The sequence below is a fragment of the Orcinus orca genome, chromosome 10 (assembly GCF_937001465.1).
Source record: "Orcinus orca chromosome 10, mOrcOrc1.1, whole genome shotgun sequence".
Taxonomy (NCBI): Eukaryota; Metazoa; Chordata; class Mammalia; order Artiodactyla; family Delphinidae; genus Orcinus; species Orcinus orca.
The window spans coordinates 86893286-86909472 of record NC_064568.1 but is presented as its reverse complement, the minus strand read 5'-3'; the positions used below and the strand labels follow the sequence as shown (position 1 = coordinate 86909472).

General features: G+C 39.2%; 1 long non-coding RNA gene and 1 pseudogene across 1 annotated transcript in view; one reads left to right on the top strand and one right to left on the bottom strand.

Annotated features, from left to right (window-relative positions):
- LOC125965682 (uncharacterized) overlaps positions 1-16187 on the top strand; it is a 667016-nt gene that overhangs the window by 126100 nt on the left and 524729 nt on the right. The gene's annotated exons all lie outside the window — the stretch shown is intronic.
- On the bottom strand, positions 13512-13638 carry LOC117202710 (uncharacterized; annotated as a pseudogene).

Genomic DNA, 16187 nt, shown 5'->3' with positions numbered 1-16187 from the left:
ACCTATTAAGATTACCTGGTAGAGCCAGAAGGGAACTCAGGTCATTCTGACTCCTTGTCCTACAAGATCTCCTTGTAAGTACTTGGAATGGAATTATTTACCAAAAAAGTCAACAAATCAAAGTAGCATCAGACATAACTGAGGTCTATAAATGGTGTTGGTGGGTCATACAATCACTCACTTCCCACATGTAACATCATTCTACCTCACTGAGTCATCTGGCAAAGAGCAAGGGTTCTCTGTGTCTCACCCATCACCCCCACCTCCTTGTGTCTTGAAACGTTCACTACTCTCCAATCTAAAGGAAGGATGAGAAGCTATCTTCTAGCCAGTTGCCTTTCTGTTTCAGCCACAGTATCTCAGCTCCTCTGAAGCCCAACCTTCTTTGAAGGAATTCAGGTATGTCTCCAGGGCATGGACTCTTCCTGGAGGATGACTATTTTAGAAAAGCAGGAGGGGAAAAGAGTCTAATCTCAAGCAGACCTGCTCTGCACAGCACTTCAAGTTTGTAGGTCTCCGGTATCTGACTTCCTCTCTTTTCATACGCACCTTCTCAACATCAATCAGGCTTTCTAAAAGGAAGATTGTAAGTTTTTTAGATTTCTCTCACAACTCATTAGGAATTCCCTCTTTTCACCAATATGTCTTATACTGGTTTAGCAAGAACTGGTAGGAAGAATGTGAATGTATCAATGAGGGACCTAGCCTCCTCCTTCACATTCAGGGATGAACAATAGGGCAGCCACCAGAGCTGTGGCATAGAGCAGTTCAGCTCCCTCAAGATCCAGAAGGAGACAGGGCTCGTGCCTAAAAGGAAGATTCACCCTTATACACAAACACACACACACACACACACACACACACATATCAAATCTTATTATTATTTTTTAATTTTCTCGGTGGCTGTGTCTCCCCCTCAAGGCGCCGGCGCGGCGGTGCTCCGCCCAGTTCTCCACAGCGCGCGCGTGCCCCCGTGCTTGTTGGCACTTAATGCACGCAACATGATTTTCGTGCAAACAATTATTAATTTCTTAAACTACATTATAAATTCCTTGGGAACAGGAGCTAAATTTTGTCCCACGACACACAAGGCCGTGCTTTGCCCAGAACAGACACAGGTGAAGAAGTTTAAGCATAAAGCAGTAATTTTTTAACCGACATTTTAAAACATAAACTTTGTCATGAATATTGTATCCCTTTAGGGTGGTAAACTTGAGTGTTACACACGTAATTAAAGATATTTCTATTATTTAATACATGCATAATAATCCTCTCATTTCATTACCCTCATATTATTTTAAACTTATTTGTTTTGAATTTGTCAACGATCTTTACAATAGATAGAATAATCGATAAACTCTTGATAAAACCATTTGAGCGTAAGTGTGGGTCATGAACTTGCTCTTGGGGAGTATCTAAGATAGAATTTACAGATTTGAAAAATAGCAATGCAAATAATTACTTAGAGTATAAAGCTCTCTTCAACACATATATTTTGGTGTGTTTAAAAATTAATCTTAACTTCTTTCAATCCAAGCTCCTTATTTATTGTTCAACTAAAGAATTAGTGATTTTTCAAAAGCAGAAGTTAACAAAATCCTGACTTCAAATTACTATGAAGAGATAAGTCTGTGGTGTTAGGTTAAACAGTGGAAACTATTAGAAATAGGAGCACATCTTTCCTTCGATCTCAAACTATTAACTACAGCTTACAGGCAAAGAAAAAAATATTTCCAACTTTTTCTAGAATTATTTGTGAGGTTTTATCTCATGCTATACTTTTAGTGATTTTACTAGATCTTCTCAAAAAAATAAGCGAATTATTGTCAAAGCTTGTCAAAAAGCCAAAGTTTGATTATCAGATAACTAGTCTTTTTCTTTTTCCTTTTTTTTTTTTTTTTTTGCAGTACGCGGGCCTCTCACTGCTGTGGCCTCTCCCATTACGGAGCACAGGCTTGGGACGCGCAGGCTCAGCGGCCATGGCTCACGGGCCTAGCCGCTCCGCGGCATGTGGGATTTTCCTGGACCGGGGCACGAACCTGTGTCCCCTGCATTGGCAGGCGGACTCTCAACCACTGCACCACCAGGGAAGCCCGGATAACTAGTCTTTTGATTATCAGATAACTAAATGTTTTAGTCTTTTGATTATTGGATAACTAAATGTTTATGGTAGAAGGTGTGGAAAACACTGGAAAGCCCAAAGAAAAAGAATAAAAAGTACCCATGACTCTTACTGCAGTCATTATTTTGATGTTTTCTTCTTACTTTTCTATTCATTTGCATTTTTTTCAAAATTGTAATCATTACATAGATGTTTTGTGTCTTAATTATTTTGCTTAGTAATATGCTATGACTACTGACCACTAGAAATTTTAATTTAGCTTTTTCCAAATCGAAAGGCAAAAGAAAAAAGTGGTCAGCTTGGCATAGAGTATCATTTTTTTTCTATACTGAGAAATAACCAACATGCTTCATTAACCATTATGTCCTTCTTGGCAAGACTCTTTGTGGGGACAGCTTATTTGGCAAGACTCACTGCAGATTAAAGATAACTAACTCCAAATGGATCCTTTGTTTTACTCCATAAAGACAAAAGCTTTCTACTTTTAATAGCATGTGGATTTAATTTCTTCCATGCTGTCTTTCTCTGGAATACCATCCAGTAAAATGGGCAAAATGATCACCAGCTCACATTTGGCCTTTGTTCAGGTAAACCCTATTTTGTTGCTGAAAGGTAAGTTTCCCTGTTAATTCTTTTATGTCATTGGAATGAAAAAATAGCAATATTAAAGCATTATTGGAAAAAAATAATTTTATGGAATTAGCCAACATTTGAAGAATTTTCAAGAGAGGAAAAAAATCAGGAATAAAGTTTAAACTCACTGAACAGAGAAAGAAAATTAATTGACACACTGAATGAAGTGCACTGATTGTCAAATAACTGTTTACGTTAGAAGGTGTGTATGATACCTGAAAGCCCAAAGAGAAGGAGTAAAAAAATCAACCATGACTTTGTAGCCATTGTTTTGGTAAATACCCTTGCAATCACACATGTAAGAATCCATCTTTCATTACTAGTTTAGTGCAGTGTTTCTCACACTGCCTATCATGACCTTTCAGTAAATAGTAAAATAGATTTAGTGTATCACAACTGGTGTTTTAAAATCTGAAATAGAATTGAATGGAAAATATTAGAAGGCATTACATAATGTAAGAGTAAATATAATTTCTAAAACATTTGTTTCAGGCACGTGTGCTGGTGGGTAAGCAGGTTCTGAGTAGATCTGTGGGTCATGATTTTAAATGTTCAAAAGTCCCTGCGCAGAGCAGAGCTTTCCAAGTACTGTTTTACTGATGAGCTGAGAATGCATTAGAATTAAATGAGACATACTGCTTTCATCAGCTCTCAGGGCAGCCTGCCAGGGCCTGGGTTGGTGGAAGCCCCCAGACCAACTCCCCTGTAGCTGTGGGAAGCCTTGTCTGGGATTCTCAGACGACATCCCGAATGCAAAAGGACTGATGGTCAGACGACAGTCCTTGCAGGCAACATACAACGAGAGCCATCCCAGACATGCTACTCACCCCACAGCGTTCTGGCTCTGGACAAGATAACCATATGGATATGCAGCTCTGTAGCCAGCTGAGATCACACCGCTACCATTGTGGACAGGGAACACTGAAGGAGTTAAACCTTCAGTTAACATAAAACCTGATATGAAGTGGTAATATTCAGAGAAGCAAGCTCAAATTTATCATTAAAATTTTTGAGCAGAAATTATTTGGAAATTTTACACAATTTCAATAATTAGCATTTTTAGTTTTGTTTTATACCATAATAATATACAATATAAATGAAATGTAATATGCTTTTTAAGGAAAACCCCATCAAGCATCAAATCCCTTCCAGTTTATCTGAATATGCAGTACTAATGATATATATATATCCATTTCCACATGCTCTGCAAAGTAGGCTACCCACCATTTTACTTAATAACTGGGAATGGTTTCCCTCTAATTTTATTTTACATCCTTGTTCTTTGTCATCAAGCAAGTTCAGATCATAAGCTCCAAGAGAAGGGACTGTTTCATCTAGTTTACCAGGCAGCCCAACAGCTAATAGATGCACAATAAACATGTATGAATAATCTAATTAAAGGGAAGATACATTTCATCCACTTTAGTAAAAAGAATAACTCCCTAACTGGCATCCAAGCTAGAAATTAATTCTCACCCAGCAAAAACATTTGGCAGAAACATGAAAAATTTGACAATTCCTGTGTAACACCAAGAAACATCAATCCGCCACAGCCATAGAGGTGTTACTGATTAATCCATTCACACTTTACTTTGTAGGAACTACAACAATAATCATTATTTTCATAGACTCAACCAGAACTTATGGTAGCAGATGACAGAAAGTGAAAAGATAGGTTCTGTCCTTTGTTCCACCTTGACTGCAAACTCTGGACTCCCAATTTGCCTTTTCTCTTCCACCCACTATGGTTCTGGGTAAACAACTATGCAGCAGGTAAGGAAAAAATCCAGTATAATTTGAAGACATTGGGCCTCAGTGTCTCTTGACTAAGAGAACCACACTGTAAGTTTCCGGAGGACAATGACCATGGTTTTTTAAATTTCTCCCCCCATCCCATTAGCATCTAATACAACATAGATAAAGAAAGGACACTCAGAAATGTATCACAGAGTCAGACTATACAACTAAAAAAAGCACAGGAACCAAATTTCAGTTCAATCACTAGCGAATTCCAGAAGACTGTCCTAGCAGTTATGATAAGACGGGGCTGCCTTCTCGGGAGGCCTACAGACTGGAGATGCTTCAAAGCAAAGTCCCAAAACTTTGTCTTATACGATATAATACTCTTTAAAGGAAATAAAAGTCACCCCTCTCTTCCTGCTCTTTATGCCTTTTTACAGTATTTTGGAAACAGCATAGGAAGTGACTCGCAATTGAAAAGCCATTTGTAGCATCACTGAGCCACTAATGGCAGTCCACTCCCAGCAGGCTTATTTGTAAAAATATGACTTTAAAGTTTAACCTAGCAAGCTGCATGCTCCTAATAACATCCAGCAGTCCACAGCTGATTTTGAATATACCCCGGGTTCCGAGTGGATCATGGAACTAAATCATCTCTTATTTCAGCCTGCTCATTTTGAACCAACTCATTTTACAGTATGGTTAGCATAGCCTTTCCAGTTAAGGATGATTGCTCAAAGCACTTAGGGCAATGTTGCCTTAGCACAGCATCTGGAGTGAGGCAGTTGACACAAATTGCATCATATGCTACTTGAGATTTAATGTTGTCACTGCCAGGAGAATATTTTTGCAAAGGTTACTGATGTGTAGCAAAATAAAACATGCACCAAAACCAAACCCTCAATCAGCATTCCTCTTTAGTCCAAGATTCCAATTATATCTCTTTTCTTAAATGTAGGCTATTAACAAAGAAGACAATAAACAAAATCTTCATTTCTTAATATCAAAAGCCTTTGATATAATAACAATATGAAAAAAGAAATACTGTCCACTGTGCAAATCCTTTGGTTCCAAAATAAATACAACTGACACTTCTAAGATTTCATACCAAAAATGCATTTGTTCATTGTGTACTCTTTATACTAAACCTAACTGTTAATTGTAGAGTTCAAAAAACAATGGCAATGATTAATTTATTCTTTCTATATTCTGTATTAAAGGAAAAGAAGACTAATATAAGAAGGAAAGTTACTATAAATATATGGAGGATATACCAGGTATCCTATAAAATGACTCTTGAGTAACAGAACACTCCACTTTCATTTCCTAGAAGCATATTGTGCTGAAGGTCATAAACTTTAAAACTGCCCAATTAGATTTTATATCAAGCAATATAATTTAGCCTTCTGTGGATCCATGAACTCTGGCTCACCATGCATTAAACAGTCCCGCAAATCACTACATACAAGATGACTTGCATAGTTTGCACATATTCCCATTAATTACTTCTTTAATGCTAATGTAATTAAGGACTGGTCCTAATATGTTGGGTCCTTATTTTAATTACAGTTCTACATCCTGTAATAAGCTCAAAGAAAGCCCCATTTGAGCTTACCTGGCTTTAAGATCAGAAATTTCCTTTCTATTTCTGTGATTTCCATTTAATTGGCCTGCTCTTCACAGCTCTAATTTTACATTTAGCTGTGATTAGGTGTGGCTAAAGAGCCTTTATTCTCTTCTAGAAAGTTCTACCTATTCATTATTTGTCTCAGGTATGTGCCTGGGAAGAACACAGATAAAAGTGGATGCAACTACAAATAAACAGATTGCATTTGTTCTCATACACTATCAGCATTAGTATGTTGGTTATTTGTTATCTACAGTCATTTAATCGCACTGTTGAAAAGTGACATAACAGTCTTCCAAAATTGGTAAGTGTACCAATACACCCAAACAATTTAGGTCTTTCTTCAAGGTCTGAGGTCATCAAAATTATCAAGTCCTTTGTGCACCACAGCCATCCTCCAGGTGAGGGAAGAAGTCAAGGAATCCACAAAAAGAGATCTGCCACTAGAAGAGGAAATTATTCTTAGCTCCAAACTATGCTTTTGGCATATCTGTCTTTCTTTCTTTGAAAAGAGAGCCCCCCAAAACTTTCAAATGAATAGGTTTTAAATGGTTCCAGGAGTCTGCTCTGTTAAGGTAACCTATCCAAATTTGGAAAACTATTCAATTTTACCTAAACCAGTGATGCTTCTAAAGTAACCAAAGCATATAAACACTCCTCTGGGAAGTTAAGTGTTTCTAACTCAAATTTTAACCTTAAAAAGAATATATAGACATGCAAGAGGAAAAAATGACAATGGGGGAATAAATCCACAAAAAAATTTTTAATTATTATTTTCATATTGAATATCTAAGGGTAACTCTGGAATCAGTATGATTTCTTTTTAATCTTGCTTTCAAAATTTTCAAGATAAATAATGTTTTCAAGCATTTTTAAAAAGAGCTAAAAAATCTTAGAGAAGGCTAGTATAGACAGGATTATTTATATGAGATTGTATGGAACTAAAAATTTAATGTGAATATTTAAGATGATCCAGTGAAAATTAAGTAAAAGGTATAAATACGTGCTACAAAATAGGTGAACCTTGAAAACATTATACCACGTGAAAAAAGTCACAAAAGATCACATTCTATATGATTCCATTTATTACAGATGTCCAGAATAGGCAAATCCATAGAGACAGAAAGCAGATGAGTGTTGCCAGGGGCTGGGGTGGTGGTAGAATGGGGCAAATGGAGAGTAACTGCTAATGGACACAGGGTTACTTTTCAGGGTGAAGAAAACATTCTAAAATCTATGGTGGTGATGGTTCCACAACTCTGCAAATATACTAAAAGCAACTGAATTGTACACTTAAAGTGGGTGAATTGTATAGTATTTAAAATATATATCAATAAAGCTGTTATATTAAAAAAGAAACCTCACAAAATTCAGTGTTAATCTCTGCTATGAATAGGGAAACAATCACCTTGTATCAGGATCCTTGACAGTAATGGTCAATGAATTCCCTTTTTAAACCTCTTTAGATTAGTCACACAGACTTGAGTTACTAACATTTAGAATTTATTTTTTAAAGAGGAGGTGACCATCTTATGCACTGTCCCAGGAAAGGTGAAGTTGAATAGTGGAAATAATTACCTAAATCCTAAACAATTACCTTTGCATCCTGCTGTTGCAAAGGCAAGACAGCTGCTTAGCATCTACATTAAACAGATTATCCCCTTGATCAGATTGTCCATTTCGGATTGATCATAAGGACTCAACTATTGCTCATCTCTCTGGCTAGCTCTCTGTGATCCTAAACATCAATTTGTTGCTAGGTCCTCAGACACATGGCAATAAACTAACAACACATTCTGGCATGTGTTGTGTGGATACTCTCCCTGCCCATCTCATTGCATTTATAAAAACAGAGATTTACAATTCAACACACAACTGAAATAAAACTAAAGAACTCAAAAGGACGGATCTTTCACTCATATCAGAGAATTGTGTCTAGAAAATACAAAACAAAGTTAAATGAAACACCTATGAACAGATCCGGGAGCTGGTTTTACCAGCTGGTTCCCAATCCAACGTAGGCCACAGGTGACAGGGAACAACTCACAGAAGTCAGTTTTATTCCTCTTGATAAATCGTTCAGGCATCATCTGTTTCATTTATGAGTCAGGGGAGCCAAGTCACAGAGGGCCTGAGCGAAGAATTTACTGTTCTGTGAAACTAGAAATTAAGGCTCCTGCCTCAACTTCTTTTAATAAGAAAACAATTTTAAAAAGCACTCAGATCAAGCCTACTTGTTTACTATACTTTAATTTTGGGGGTGAATTTATATAAATCCAGTAGTGCATTTAAAAATAGATGGAGAAATAGATAAGTAACTAAGACTTGAAAAAAAACATATTAAAGGTGAAATGCAAGATCAGTTGAAAGTCAACCATCCAAAGCCAGGGCTGCTCATGTCACTGACTCTTGGGGAGGAGAGATGTGTGTCAAAGACACTATATGTCAAATGTACTGGGACCCATCAATCCTTTCTTAACAATAAGGGAATATTCACCGTTGACTTAGACTAAGTCACTCGTCTGGTGATCCTGGCAGCAAATGTCAGAAAATGTTGACCTCCACTTTATCTGTCACTGACACTTGACCACAGTGTTTTTCTTTCTTCACCAAAGAGAAAGTCAACTCAGTAGAGGAGGTGGGGCTGTCAGGGGAATGATGGGAAAAGATACACATTTTCAAGGTGATGGATTGCCCCCACTGAGTCCATACACTCACTGTTCAGAACATTTGGGACAGGTTATTATTATCCTAGCATGATTCAGAGAGGACTCACTCCTTCCCCTAACTTGGAAACAACTCGAAAGCCTGTGACATCCCATCCAGGGGAGATGTATCTGGCTGTGCCCAACCAGGGGTCTCTCTGATACTTGGATGAGCATTTCTTCATTTCTGCAGCCTGAAAGATGCAACCAGAGAGCTACTTATAGAGGAAGGGGGAGTTTTGATTGTCACTGAGTTGGGTTAAATTTTGCAGGCGTCCCTATGATACTGAGTAGGAAGAGAATAAAATAGAGATTCCTCTCCACTGCAAAGCAGTCTTTGGGAATTTAGGAAGGTGGGGAAAATATGCACAGGACCTATGATGTTCCACAGAGAAGGGACAGGTATAAGAGTAATGCCCACATATCCTAAGCTTTATTTCCCCCACTAAAAATCAGGGCCAAACATAGAGATAGCAATTGCCACTGGAGCTCGGAAAGAGCACCCCTTATGTGGGGCATGAGCAAGAAGGGTTTCACATAGTCTTGAAGGCTGTAAATGATTCCATTAGATAAACAAGGGTACTGCAGTTTGGAGGCACAAGCTGAGCAAAAGGTACATTTGGAGAAGAGTGAGCCAATCAGTCTGGCCCCATCAGAGAGTCTGTGTTCTCAGACTGTACTTTGTCCCTTTGGTTGGAAGGAAGAGACGTAGGCAGAGGAAAAGTGAGGGAACACATAAGACATTGGTGTTCTGGCATTAACAATAAAGTGTGCTCACTCAGAGACAGCTAGCAGTAATGAGCTACAGTCCCTGGAGTGCACTTAAGCTATGAGCGTCCTTTCTATGAGAGATCCCTTCATGTTATATATCACCAAGAGTCCCACCTATGACCACAAGTTCTGCTTGCCATGTCTCTAGGCATTCTGAAAAGGACAAAAAAAAGACCTAGCTGAAAGAAGTTACAATTATTCTTGACATTTTAGAATGCACCTCTGCTGAGTTCGGAATGTTCCGTCATAGGCTTTAAAATGTGAACTAGTATGTAGGAGAAAGTCTGGCCTGAGGTCTTCTTTTGAAACAAGAGCTCACCTGTATCCATCTTTGCCCCAAATTCAAACAGATTTTAGCAACTAATTGAAAGGTCTTCATCTTACCCCAGCGAAAAACATCAGTAACTCCTTTTACCTTTATACTGGTTAATTTATGGTTAAGAAGTGAAATGGGGAAATATGGATTTTTTTATTTTGTTTTGTTAAAAGGCTGTAATGAAACGTGTCACTCAGGCTAGCTCTGGATGCAAGCTTAATAATGATCCATGTTCTTCTTTATAGTTGCCGTCATTCTCCAATTTTTCTCTAAAGGGCATATATTACTTTTCAAAACAAGTGGTCAAGAAAAGAGAAAGAAAGAAAAATATTACCATTAGTCTTTACCTTGAAAAAGGAATGAGATTAAAACAGAAAGGCAAAATACCAGTGTTAACAGTGATTGGCTTCAACAAGAAAGTAAGTGATGACTTTTTCTTTTTTCTTTCAACTCTTCTGGTATTTTTCAAATTTTCTACGAAGAATAAGTATTTTTAATTAAAAAGTACTTTGAGGAACAAAGAAAATCTGGAAAGAAAATGTTGCCTTATTCAATTTTAGTTACCTGGAAATCAAGGGAAAGACTGTAATTATTTAACTGGAAGAAAGCTGGGTAGACAGATCCCGCAAAGCTTATTGGAGACAAATGGCAACAACTAAGAAGCATCTACACGTGGCCAGCCTTCATTGTTAGGCAGATCTCAGCATCACCAAACAGTGTGGATTTGAAGGCATCCAAAAGACTGGTCTCCAAATTATCTGTTATTTCCTAAAAGAGCACCCACACCAGCCTGCTACTGTCTCTCGAGTTCTTACCATTAGAGTCATTTCTTCAGCTTCTTGCACTATGTTCTCTGGAATTGCCATTTTAATCAAAATGACCTTGGGACTGGGACTAGCAGCCACTGGTAAATCAGAAAGGTTGAAGTTGCCATGCAAAGACCCCAGACCTAGACCCCCACTACCATGCCAAGACTTTCTCTAAGTCGTAGTGAAATCTTGCGTGCAATCTTTGACTACATTTGGAACCAATTCCCACTTCTGTAAAATGAAGGGGTGAGCTTAGAATTCCTTATGAGATGTCATAGATCTAAATTCTGTCAGCATAATTTCTCAGTTTAGATGGCTGTCACCTTGAAAAAACAAAGACCAGTACTGAGGGAAAAGATAAGAAGATGGACACGTGTTCAAGAGGGGAATAGAGGGAAAAAGAAAGATTCAGGAGCCTGGGATATTTCTGAGGATCCTGGTCAGCACAAGAAAACTAGACCTGGGACTTCTCTGGTGGTCCAGTGGCTAAGATCCACACTCCCAATGCAGGGGGCCCAGGTCCGATCCCTGGTCAGGGAACTAGATCCCACATGCCACAACTAAGAGTTTGCATGCCACAACTAAAGATCCCTCATGCAGCATCAAAGTCCTGCGTGCCGCAACTAAGACCTGGCACAGCCAAATAAATAAATAAATATTTTTTTAAAAGAAAGAAAACTAGACCCTACCACATGCCCCCAAAGGAGATCATCTCTCCAAAGAAAAACTCTACCCACTTAAATTTTTTTTCTGATTCAGTCTTGACACTAAGTCACAAGCCTCAGTTTAATATCTAATCTCAAGAGACCACTGTATGATATGAGGGTTTTTTTTTTTAAGTGACTTATTTTCTCAAGCACCTACTGAGAGTGATCATCCTATTAATATTCCTATAAAATGCAGATATTAAAAATATGTGGCCATTCTCCTGCATGTTTACATGAGTGAACTCCCAGCTCCCCTTCAGTTGATTGACAGAACAGGGCAATGTCGGGTTCTTTCTAATCACAAATTCATCACAAATGAGAGAGAGTAGAAAACATACACATAAATAACAGGCTTTTCTGTGAGGAGAAAGGAAGGATTTATGTATTCTCCTCTGTAGGAAACAAAGAGATTTATTAGTGAGGAAGGAGAAAGGCAGAGCCAGTTTAAAGAGGAATGAACCAAGGACAGGAGGAAAAGAAACAAGTGTTTCCCTACCAGATGACCTTATTATTTCAGAAAGTAATATGCTCATGTTTTGAATGTATTTTATGCTGCTACACAGTTATCTTTCTAGAGAACTAATTCTGATAACCTGAAATGATCAACATGGCATAAAATAAATCCTGCAGCTTTTAACTAGCTTTGGACCACTCTCTCGGACTTACATCCAGCCTCTTACTGTGTGAATGGCAGCACGTTTTGCCCAAACGTTTAAAGTTTGATAGTACCAAGTCCTCCTTTTCATTATCAAGTTTCCGGCCCTGATTTGTCACAGTCCCACTGGTTAGGCTTCTCTCCAGCTAGATGAAGTGAATTGTAAAAATTACTCAGTGGAAACTGAAAGCCTAAAATGAATTGAGATGATTCATTCTGGAGCCCCTTGCTATTTTCGGACTTTTGGACAGAAATGCTGGCATTCAGAAGTAATAAGCCAGCCTGACTTGACACCTTGATTTGGTAACTCAGAAAAATCCACAGTCAGTCCCACTCTGGATTCATGTGGAATTCAATGATGCAAAGGTGATCAAGAGGGAAAAAAGTTGCCACATCACTTTTAAAGTTTTATAAGCCAATTTATCATCTGTGCTTTGACACAGCTAGCCCAGCAATATTCTTAAAGGATTCCCAAAGCAGATTACTAAGAATAATAGAATCAGTAACTCATATAGCCAGAATTTCTTTTAATTTATTACACATTTAAAAAATAGGCAAGCCAACCATTCCTCTGAAAGTGAAGTCTGAATGATAGATCAGTGAGCACCTGACCAAACAACAGAGCTATAAGGTCAATATCATAGTCAATCCTTAAAGGGAAAAAACTGATCAACCACTTACAGGATATAGTTTGAGTAGTTCTTCCAGCAGTACTGGTGACTTCAGACTGTTTTGTCCATACTGTCAACAGTGTCTTCCCTTGACCAACCTGAATATTTATAAGATGGTAAAACAAGACCCAGTATAAGGTGTTGGCCACCATGAACTGATTGACAGAAGCACTAATCCACAGACCACAGGTGTGATTATAAGCCCTCAACAATTCCTCAGTGTGCCACCAAACCTGTAAGCCCAAACCTCCAAGTTCGCAGCACCATTTAAATGCCCTCTGAAGATAGCAGTGCTGGAAATTTTATTTGTTTGAATAAAACATTATTTATTTAACAGCAGAGTAGGATTTATTGGTGAACATGAGTAAGGAGGGGACATCACCAAAGCTCTCATGAGTGCAGGGCCCAACATCTGTCCAGGGGGTCATAATTAGGAATGTATTTGACCCCATAGCCATCTGGGATGAGCTGCCTTTCTGCCACCATGTTTTCAAATTCATCCACATTACATTCAGTAAATCCCCATTTCTTAGAGATGTGGATCTTCCTGTGGCCAGGGAACTTGAACTTAGCCCTTGTGTAGGGCCTCAATCACCATGCTCCTTGTTCTGTAGCTTGGTGCGGATGGACACTACACCTTGGCCAATGTGGACCCTGGCCACTGTGCCCTAGGGTTTTCCAAACGCACCGTGCATACCTGTCTGGAGCCTACACTGGGGACAGCGTGAGGCCATACATGAATATCCACTGGAAAGGGCTGTCTCCAAGGTCCCTAAGGGCAACCCATAAAGGCAACAGGCTGCATACACTACTGAGGAGGTTGCTGTTTGTAGCCATTGCACACCAGACCCCCAACGGGGTAGAATTTTTTTTTTTTTTCAAGTGATCTCTGTTTTTTGAAGTGTACCCAAAACATACCAAGAGCCAAAACTTGGGTTGGTTTTCCCAGCGCTCATAACAGTATAGATAGCTAACACCTATAGAGTGTCTACATGTGCCAGGTACTCTTCTCAGTGGTTTGTGTATGTTTAACTCATGCCAACTACATCTGTCTCATTTCAACCACATTCTGGCACTGGGTTGATTGTTAAGACAAGTAGGTAAAAGAGTCCCTCCTCTCTGGTCTTGGCCTTTAAAGGGCTTTACTCTGTCCCTCTTTCAGCAGTGCCCCTCCCCCTTTAGGCCACAGAGTCCAAAGGGCCAAGAGAATATGCCCACCTGGAGCCCACACTCCCCCTCTAGACAGCACTCCTGGTGTTGAGACTTTAGACTCTCAGCCTAGACAGCATGGAGCCTCCTTCCCAGAACTGAGCTTCCTCTTGCCTGGGAACGGGTCGTCGCTGAATGGATGTGTTGAAATGGATGTGAAGAAATTAATGATTTAATTGATCAATTAACACAGAAACCTTAACGCATGGGTTTTTGGAGATCTCTTCTGATTGCCAAGAGAATTTTTTTAACCTCCTGATTTCATATTCGTTTCCTAGAAAGGTGAAGCTGTCAGTTAAATTCCAGTTAGGTAAGGTGTCTGATAAATTACACTACAGAAAATTGCAGTCAATGGACACAGGTTTGTGACAGTGGCATTTTCTTTGAGAAAACAAAAAGGATTTTAAATTCTTAAACACTTGGTTTCTTTCAGGAAAAAAGATCCTCTTCCAATAACGTTTAATTTTGCTTTTCAAAAAATATACCCAGCATTTTCAAGTGGCAGACAGAATAATTAACCAAATCTCCAAATACCTTTCTGTTCTCTGGCCTCCTGTGGTAGATGTAGTATTTCATCTCTTAGTTATTTCAGTCAGGGTCCTTCCTGATTGTTTTATGGAACAGTGATTACATCATGTTTATAGACTATGCCAGCCCAGCACAGTGCAAACTTTTTCTATCACATCCTGCATATACGAAGAACCAATGGGTATGCTTGTTGGATACAAAACCAGCTAATGGGCTGCAACTGTGAAGCAGGAAGCTTTTCCAAGAAAACATATAAATAACATCATTAGTAGAGGAGACTGTATCTCATACAGCAAGGCTGGGTGTCTGCTTTTCAATCCACAGACTTTAAATAGACCCAACGACTCCCTTAGTCTTCAACTAAGAAAAGCTCAGGGTGCAGAGGCCATCATCCCTTGTTTGTTCTATCACTATGAGAGGCAGCAGCAATCCAGTGGGGGAAAATGCCAGCAGACTATCATGTAACTAGCTGTACTCAAATATTAAAAATGGGACTTTTTTTTTTTTGCTTTCTTGAATTTGCTTCACACCTTGGAAGCTACCAGCTACTTTATATAAGCACCAGCCTAGGCCAGATTCAAGCACAACCCCCATCTCAAGTTGCTGGGATGACTACCCAAGCACATTTGAGAGGAGAGTTTCTCAACTGGGCAATTTTGCACCCTAGAGGATATATGGCAATGTCTGGAGACATTTTTGCTTGTTACAACTCAGGGAAGGAGGGGAAGGTGATACTGGTATCTCGTAAATAGTCTACAATGCACAGGACAGCTCCTCACAGCAAAGAATTATTCATCCCCAAATGTCAATAGTGCCAAAGCTAGACACCCTGTTCTAGTGGGACAAGGGCATGAAAGAAATGGTATCTAATGCTTCAAACTCTGAAATTGAAGTGGCTTCCTCTCTCAGGTGTTATTACCTACACACACCAAGAAACACTTAGCTTGCTTATCAGCCAGGCTGGGACCACACACATTGAACTTGTGGGTGGTACAGAGTCAAATATAATTCTGTGCTGCTGTATGACACCTTTCCCTATGGAGATCAAAATGCTTTTCAGAAAGAGTTATTCTACCGGGAGAGGGAACTGGGTGTCAGAGGGAATCCTCATTTCACAGATGAGAAAACAGGAGGTTAGGAGAGGTCGTCATTTGCTCAAAGTTATTCAATGAATCAGGTTCAGAGCTCAGGAAACTAAGAGAGACTTGACATTGGAGAGAATTCTGAAAGAATGTAAAAGGACAGAAAAGTACTTTCCGCTGGAGACTGTCTTGGTGGCACAAATTTTCTTCCACACCCTGAGCCCCTGGTGTCAAGAAAGGCAGGGTCTCCTGTGATGGGCAGCTAGTGGTTCTCCCCCGAATCAGCAGCCCCAGAAGAATCCCCCAACCCCTCCCTGCCAGCCAAAGAGCCCTCACCTGACAAACCCAATTCCCAGGGCTATTCTCCAGATGTTTATACTGTCAAATGATTTAACAGACTGCAGAAATGAGTTGGTCTGTTCGTTAAAATAGTCATCATAATGAAAAAGATGGACGGCTTCTGCCCTTATCCGCTGTCAGTCTGTCACGTCTATGGACCTCTTTCCTATCAATCACCGTAGTATACATTATGTAAATTCCAAAGATGAAATGTCAGCCTATGTATCTAATTGTTCTTGTGTGCCATATGGGAAAATGACTGGTGGGCCCTGC